Genomic DNA, 9,035 nt, shown 5'->3' with positions numbered 1-9,035 from the left:
GTATTCTGCAACAAAGTTATAGCCTTTATCTCCAAATTAAACAGTTGAAAATAAATTACCATATAATAAAGCCAATATACATATATGACTTTTGGATGATCATGAGATTCAGCAGATCAAAGTTAATTCAAATAGTTGAGACAAATATTTCATTCAGCTTCTTCCTCCAAGAGTTAATGTCCACCTGAAATGCTAATCTGCTACATCGTCCACTATCAATACATTTTATTTTATAGCCATGATATGTATCAGGGTTTGGTATTAAAGTGTTGGGAAGGCCTGAAGTTTCAGTCAGTACTAGGTCAGGAGAATCCTTAGAAATTATATAAAATTTAAATATTGGGTTGTTGCACGTTTTCCAGGCTGTATGGCCATGTTCCAACAATATAAAATATTGTTGATTTTTCCTGAACACATTGGAACAAATACTTTGTAAGAATCACTAGCTGAAAATCTTCTCCTTCATGGAGATAAATTTCAGATTATAATTTCTTTTGAAAATAATATGGGAACAGACTATCAAATCTATTGTTTATATTAGCAGAGATATAATAAAGACAATGGTTTCATAGCACATTCCATATATTGAAACAAGAGTCCTTACTACTGCATATATAATAAAAGGGATATTCTCTCAAAGTTTTGCAGTCTGAGAAACTGACTTTTGGTAAGCAGATGTATTTCTTTCGCTCATCAGCTGATCACTATAAAGATCTGAAAGACCTGTATCACATCATGCAGCCCTGGTGCAAGGGTCATGATTTACATAGTTCTGGACTCTATTACATTCCATTGCAATCTCACAACCTGAGCATTTATTATCACTCTATCCTGCATCTAATGAACTGGATTCATATCCACAAAAGCTCATGCAAAAATAAAAATATATGAATAATCAATATTATTGGAGGGTTAATTGAACAGTGAAGTGCTTGCTCACATCAATTGAAAGGACTATGACCTACTACTTGAAAAGGTCACATGAACCTAAATTGTACAATTTGCTGATAAGAAACTGGGAATTTACAAGTATCAATCAACATGTTTTATATTTGCTGGGGAAGTCAGGCAACTTTATCATCACCTTCTTGAAATAAAAAAATTAAATAGCTTATTGGGATGATAAATACAACATCACTGCAAAAAAAAGTATCACTAAAATCATGTCAGTGTGTACCTATCTCTAAAATATTTCCAAAGACAGACAGACAGACAGAGAAATTGGAACTGGAACAATATTCAGTATGGATGCCTGGGATAGATGTGGGAGAAATGTCAGGAGATAATGCTTCTGGAACATGTTTGACAACACAATATTCAAGCAGATACAGTCTAGAGACCGGTAACCCTGTCTTCCTACATTCACAACCACAAATCAATGAAATCTGCACCATCACATCTAAAAATAAGGTGCACTGCAGGAATTTACCTTCAGAGCAATATTTCCAGATGATTCAAGCAACTTATGTAATAACTAATATGCCATTACTGCCCAGTGTTATCACCAAGTGTTATACAAATAATCCACAAGATGGCGCTAAAAACTGATGATTTATCTTTCAGGAGGCAAGGACAAGTCAATGACCAACCATTAACAATTCTGGTTCACCTGTTTAAAAAATAATCCATTAAAAAATATTTTTGCTGCAGGTTGACTTATTTGCATGGGCAGGGCAAGGTACAGTTGAGCTACAAATCACACAGGAGGATGAAGATCCTGCTTTTCCTACAAATATATTCCCTAAGAGGGTTACAGGTGCACAGAATAAAATTTAACCTGGGCCAGCAGATGGGGTTCACCTGATTTTTCAAAAAATGCATAAAATAAACTGGCAGTTTCAGCAATAACAACTGTACAGCTACCCAACATCACATGTAATACTAGCAGCTGCAGATGAAGGCACATGTCTCCCATCACACACTGATCATAAAAGCAAGCGTCCTTCCAAATGTTTTCCACTCCAAAACAATTGTGCTGCTGTTATTTGACATGCTGGGCTTGATTTCCCAAAAACAAAGGTATTCGGGAAATTACACATGATAAATATAAGCTGATCGAAAATGATTATTGGTTGCTATTTATTTCAGGACTTGCAATTGGATGTTTGCATCTGTCGTGCTTGGTTAGCAGGTTAGTCCTTATCAATAAGAATCAGCACACCTGAACATCAAACCCATTGAGCAAATGTGCTCAATATTCATAATGTTTTGTCCAGCAGAGGTTAGAAAAATCCTTTTCAGCCTACAACTCCCAGAATCTTCAGCCATGCCATTTTGGATATCTTTATAGTTGGAATCTGGAGGGGAACTTTTCAAGCTCTGATTTCTTTAAAAAATACGATCTTTTTCAACACTTTTGTTACATGATTAGTAAGCTATGTTTCTCTGTACATTCCCTTCTGCCTCTTCTTTGGCTATACACATATGCAAGTGGCATATAAATAGCATGACAAGTACCTAACCTTTGAAGTGCACCAGCTTGATTGTTAGTCGGGACAAAAATAAAACAGTTTGGAGGTAGTTTTCTATATTTGGAAAGTTTGATATGAAATTTCAGAAAATTGTTAGTTAATTTGTTATAACTAGATGTTTTCTGCAAGGGACGAGTAAAAGTGCTTGAGGAACTTTATGTTAACTTGTTATTACAAACCTTGGTTTCATTGGATAAGAACTATCACTTGCTACCTTACCGTAAGTACCATTATCTTTTGGGTCAGGCCTGATCCTGTCTGGATGCAGATATAGAGGGAACAAAAGTGGTAATGAAATTCTGAACATATCTATTTTTCAGTAAGTCTTGCAGACTTTGATTTTTTGCACTAAGTCGGGAAAATGTTGAGACTGCATTCACTTGAGTGACTCTTGTGTCTCTATTATCACATGCTCCATTTGGGTGTTTGTGGTACTGTGCACTACTTATCCAATAGGCTCAGGTTGGTGGTGAAGAAGACAAGAGGGCAACAGTTTACATCAGATATGAATAATATAGTAATTTCTATTTATAGATTTGCAGCAAAGAAGGGAATTTATTGGATACTAGTTTGTTTCACAGCACATTGCAAGAAATAAACCTTTAGGAGGATCCCTTAAGCAATAAGGATCCCATTGCTGATCCTAGGGACTGTATCCTTCCCATCTGGACCTGGCCTGAAAAATAAAATGAAAATATGAGTGCGCAGAGTGTAGACTGTGGTCACTGTGTCATGAGAGATTATGTTTCTCTTTATGTAACAGTAATAAATTATAAATTTGTTTCTAATTACAGAATGAAATTGAGCATGTTGCCAACAGTTATTGGCATGGGCTTGAACAGGGCAGTAACATTTTCATAACTTTTGACCAAGAAGTCTGAAAGCAATCCAAGGGAGAGTTGCTTTATTCAACAAATTGGAAAACCAACATTTGACAGAAATAGGATATGCCTGTTTCTAAAAAAAATGGAGTGAAATATGAATGTGTCAAATTTCAGCACAGTGTGGCGTGTGCCTATGGCAATGCTTATTGGTTCAGTGTGAAATCTGGCACAGCTGTAGACCTTTCCAAATAAATTATGTCTATTGAGATGCAAGATAAAAGTTGATAGGGTATCATTTTTAATAAACAATGGGGCTTTGAAGTTTACAATGATGGAAACTTCTATTACAGTACAGCCATGCCTACTTATGAGTGGACCTGAACTGGACAGACATTCAAACAGAAAATTCTTCTCTAATGTTACCTGCAAGACATACTGCAAGTTGCTTCTGGTGCGTTGCAGCACACCAAAATACTTGAGATTTACTCTGGACTGTGCTCTGACCTACAAGAAGCACTACTTGAATATCAAGCAAAAAGTGGGTGCTAGAAATAATATCATACGAAAGCTGACTGGCACAACCTGGGGGTCACAACCAGACACAGTGAAGACATCTGCCCTTGCACTTTTGCTACTCTGCTGATGAATATGCATGCCCAGTATGGGATACATCTCACCATGTTAAAACAGTGGATGTGGCTCTTAATGAGACATGCCACATTATCAGAGGATGCCTACACCCTACACCACTGTTTAGCTGGTATTTAGCTGGTTTAGCAGCCAGGAATGAAAGGACCAAGGCAGTGACATCTCCAGCCCATCCTCTGTTTGGCTATCAGCCAGTATGCCAACATCTTAAATCAAGGAATAGCTTCCTAAGATCTGTAGAGATACTCGCAGGAATACCTCAGCAATTGAGAGTCCAAAAGTGGCAGGCTAAAACCCGGAACCCCAATCCATGGCTGATATCGGATGAGAAACTCCCTCCTGGGCACACAGAAGAATGGGCGACTTGGAAGGCGCTGAACAGACTGCGCTCTGGCATCATGAGATGCAGAGCTAACCTTAAGAAATGGGGCTACAAAGTAGAGTCCACAACATGCGAATCTGAAGGAGAGCAAGCCACAGACCACCTGCTACAATGCAGCCTGAGCCCCGCCACATGCACAAGAGAGGACTTTCTTACAGCGACACCAGAGGCACTCCAAGTGGCCAGCTTCTGGTCAAAGGAAATCTAGTATGATGCCAAGTTTTTAATTGTGTGTGTGTGTGTGTTATTGCTTTTTAAAATACATTATAACTGTATCTTCAATTAACTTCTGACAAAATAAATAAATAAACTGTAAGACTCCTGTGGCTTTAATAGAAGTGGTAGAAGTGGCCCGGGCTGTGGCGCAAGCTGGTGAGCAGCTAGCTGCAGCCAGCTGAGACCAATCACTCTGACCAAGAGGTCATGAGTTCGAGGCCAGCTTGGAGCCTATGTTTGTCTTTGTCTTTGTTCTATGTCAAGGCATTGAATGTTTGCCTTATATGTGTAATGTGATCTGCCCTGAGTCCCCTTTGGGGTGAGAAGGGTGGAATATAAATACAGTAAATAAATAAATAAATAAATAAATAATAGAAGAAATTTCAGTAGGTGTCGCTTGCATGAGAAGCAAACCATTTAAAAGCTGCAGAAATATGAATGATACAGAAACCTTCCACACAGCTGCTAAAGATACAGGAGCCTGTCCCTTATTTCACCTAGCAATCCTCCACTCTTCGGATGCATCTGAACTATAGAATTAATGCAGTTTGACACCACTTGAAGAGCTGTGGCTCATTGATATAGAATCATGGGAATTCATATTTTGCAAAATATTTAGTCTTCTCTGCCAAATAGTGGTGGTCTCTCACCAAACTACAGATCCCATGATTCCATAGCATTGAGCCATGGCAGTTTAAAGTGCTGTCAAACTGTGTTAATTCCACGGTGCAGATGGCCTTCAATAGAGGACCATGTTCTGTAAAGGACACATGGCTCCTCTAGTTTTACTCCTCCAACATTCAATCTGAGCTTTAAAATATTTAAATTTACATTAACAGCCCCCTTAGTAGTTGTGTAACACATCATCACTTTCATAAAAGGATAAGACCAACGTGCAAAAACTGGCAGGATCTCAGCTATTATATTTGCACAATCAGACTTTCAGATACACAACGGCATGTCAGATTGTTCCTGCATGGAAGAAGTACAGCCACAACTGATTCCCTTCCCTTTTGTAATCAATGCTTAATTCAAAATGAATTTATTAACATGGATGTTCTCATCATGTCTATCAAAATCTATGTAATCAAAGACCAGGTGATTTGTTGAAAAAAATGGCTCATGACAAGTATCAAAGCTGAATTATACCATCCTATAAAGTCTTGTTGAGTAAAGCAGTGAACTGCAGATTGAAGAACTGAAGTTGAAGCAGCATAGTCCATATTTCTTGTCACACATTTATGTATTTATTTATCTGTTGATACTGCAGATACTTAATGATGCTGTTCCAAGACAGCCTTGTCCTGTCCAGATGAAGAGTCAAGTTGCAGGATCTATCGTTCAATGTAATGGCCTAATAATGTAGCTTCTGGATATAGCAATTCTTTGTGATTGACCAGCATTTTTGTTGTTTTATGTGAACTGTGTTGGTGTAAACATCATCCAGGAGGAAGTAGCTCAATCTTGTTGTCGGTCCCTGAAAACTGAAAAATGAGACTTGCAAGACACATTACTAGTCACAGCTGAATGAAGCATAAATTTTGCTTATTACTAGAAATGTTTTCCTGCAGTTTTATTAGATGGTGATTCATAAATAATACAATATTCAGCAGACCAACATACTGTTCCTCTTCAATTTCTAGGTATGAAAGAGACATTATTGAATTTTTCCTTAAAGCATTCAAGTTGTCTTCTTCAGAAGGGTGTAGTGAAAGAGCAGCTTTATAAAATAAAGCTTTACCTGCATAAGTTTTGTGGGCTGCAGTTCACAGAGTCTGTCTTTATTTTCTGGTATTTATATTATATTCTGTTCCAACTTGTCAGGGACATTTCCAATTAATCCTCTGTCATCCTGCTTTTCCAGCTGCTTTGAAAATGCCCCAGATTCTCTCCCCTACTCACACTTGAAATGCACTATATTAATAGTGATAATTAACAAACAGTAGTCAATGTAAAACATGCATGACACACTAGGTTGACATCTGCACTATAGAATTAATGTTTTGATGTACGTGATAAGAAGTAGACTGTTGTCCTTGCTGTCATTAAGGCAGCACCACTTTTCAATGCTCTGAGAGATGTAGTTTTACAAGGTCTTTAGCCTTCCACCCTCAATCCCCCAAATGTTCTGATGCCTTGATAAACTACAACTCCTAGGATTCCATAACATTGAGTCATTGCAGTTAAAGTGATGTAAAACTGCATTAATTCTACAGTGTTAATGCAGCGTAACACAACTCCTTCTCCTACAAAGAACTGTTCATATTTCTTCACTTACTGTATTCGCTTTTAGTGATTTACCCCACTACAGCTTAAAAAAAATAGCAAGTCAGTGTTGGCATCTGTATAATGTATGTGATTTTTCTTTCTTGTTGGATACTCTGATATTGCTACTGGAAAATTCTTTATGTTAAAGTTCCCCACAACTTTTCTGCACTACTTCACTCTCCAAAAATATCAGCTACAAAAACCAAGGTGGTTAAATGCAATCCTGAGTTAAGAGATGTTCTGCCTCAAATGCCGAAAGGACTTCGTCAGTCTTGAGTGCAATGGAAGAAGGTGTTCTTGTGCTAGTATTTACTGTTCTGCCTCAATCAGTGAAACATCTGGCCTAAAGGCTCAGATCTAATGGAAAATACGGTCCTCTCCATTTGTTTCCTCATCTTTTCTTAACAAAACACTCAACAGAAGCAAAGGGTTTTATTGCTAATGGAGACAAACAAACTGTTCTCTTTCTCAAACTGAGGTGGCAAGTATAGAGAGTTTTCACTTAGCCTTCTGAGCAAATTTTGTGACCTGGAAAGCACTGAGTGCTTTCTTATCAACTGCCTTAATGACAACAAGGGCAACAGTCAACTTCTTATCACTTACATCAAAACAACCCAGAAGTAGACAGTCAGAGAAATGCTCCCTGAAGGTTTCAATTAAGGAAATAATATCCAGATCTGAAATGTGGACCCACATCTTAACAGAAATACAGTCAAAATTCTCCTTTGACTCAGCAAACCCATAGGTAAGGGGTACATCTACGCTGACCACTTATTGTGGAGAGAAGGCAGCTCAAAAACACAGTTTAAATGACACATAGCGCAAACGCACATAGGAATGGAAATTAGATACCTTAAACCAGGATAAGCAAAATCAGGGGCTACTCTGAAATAGGATCCGTAACGTGCATCATCCAAAAAAAAAAAAAAAGACCCTGAATTTTCTACAGGCATGACACCATGGGCAGTGCCGGTTCAATATGGAGGCCAATGAAGCCCCCGCTTGGGGCGCAGGTCCCCAGGGGCGCCATTGAGCGCCCCCCCCCCCCCCCCGCGGGGACCACTGGCTCCGTCGACGGCTAATGCGATAGGCCTCAGTTGAAGCCTTCCATGTTCGGCAGCGGCAGGCATGGCTTTTTCTTCCCTTCTCTCTCCTCTCCCCCCCCCTCTCTCTCTCTCCAAACTCTGAGGCCTGGATCCGCCCTCCTGGGCCTTCTCCCGGCCTCCGAGGCCTGGATCCACCCAACGGGGCCTTCTCCTGGCCTCCAGGCCCTTCGCTCGCCCTCAGGGGCCTGTGGCAGGCATCCTCAGAGGTTTTGAGGTCTGTTGGAAGCTCAGTAAGTGGGGTTTATATATCTGTAGAAGGTCCAGAGTGGGAGAAAGAAGTTGGATGGCCATCTATAGGGAATTGTATCTCCTTGCCTGGGAGTCTGCTTATCTACTTATCTGGTGCTTTTTTAAAGCAGAGGCTAGATGGCCATCTATTGGGAGGATTCTAATTGTATCTCCTTGCCTGGGAGTATTCTTATCTGTTTATCTGGTGCTTTTTTAAAGCAGAGGCTGGATGGCCATCTATTGGGAGGGTTCTAATTGTATCTCCTTGCCTGGGAGTATGCTTATCTGCTTATCTGGTGCTTTTTTTAAAGCAGAGGCTGGATGGCCATCTATTGGGAGGGGTCTAATTGTATCTCCTTGCCTGGGAGTATGCTTATCTGCTTATCTGGTGCTTTTTTTAAAGCAGAGGCTGGATGGCCATCTATTGGGAGGGTTCTAATTGTATCTCCTTGCCTGGGAGTATGCTTATCTGCTTATCTGGTGCTTTTTTTAAAGCAGAGGCTGGATGGCCATCTATTGGGAGGGTTCTAATTGTATCTCCTTGCCTGGGAGTATGCTTATCTGCTTATCTGGTGCTTTTTTTAAAGCAGAGGCTGGATGGCCATCTATTGGGAGGGGTCTAATTGTATCTCCTTGCCTGGGAGTATGCTTATCTGCTTATCTGGTGCTTTTTTTAAAGCAGAGGCTGGATGGCCATCTATTGGGAGGGGTCTAATTGTATCTCCTTGCCTGGGAGTATGCTTATCTGCTTATCTGGTGCTTTTTTTAAAGCAGAGGCTGGATGGCCATCTATTGGGAGGGTTCTAATTGTATCTCCTTGCCTGGGAGTATGCTTATCTGCTTATCTGGTGCTTTTTTTAAAGCAGAGGCTGGATGGCCATCTATTGGGAGG

This window comes from Anolis carolinensis, chromosome 3 (genome assembly GCF_035594765.1).
Source record: "Anolis carolinensis isolate JA03-04 chromosome 3, rAnoCar3.1.pri, whole genome shotgun sequence".
Lineage (NCBI taxonomy): Eukaryota > Metazoa > Chordata > Lepidosauria > Squamata > Dactyloidae > Anolis > Anolis carolinensis.
Note: the sequence above shows the minus strand (reverse complement) of the source record.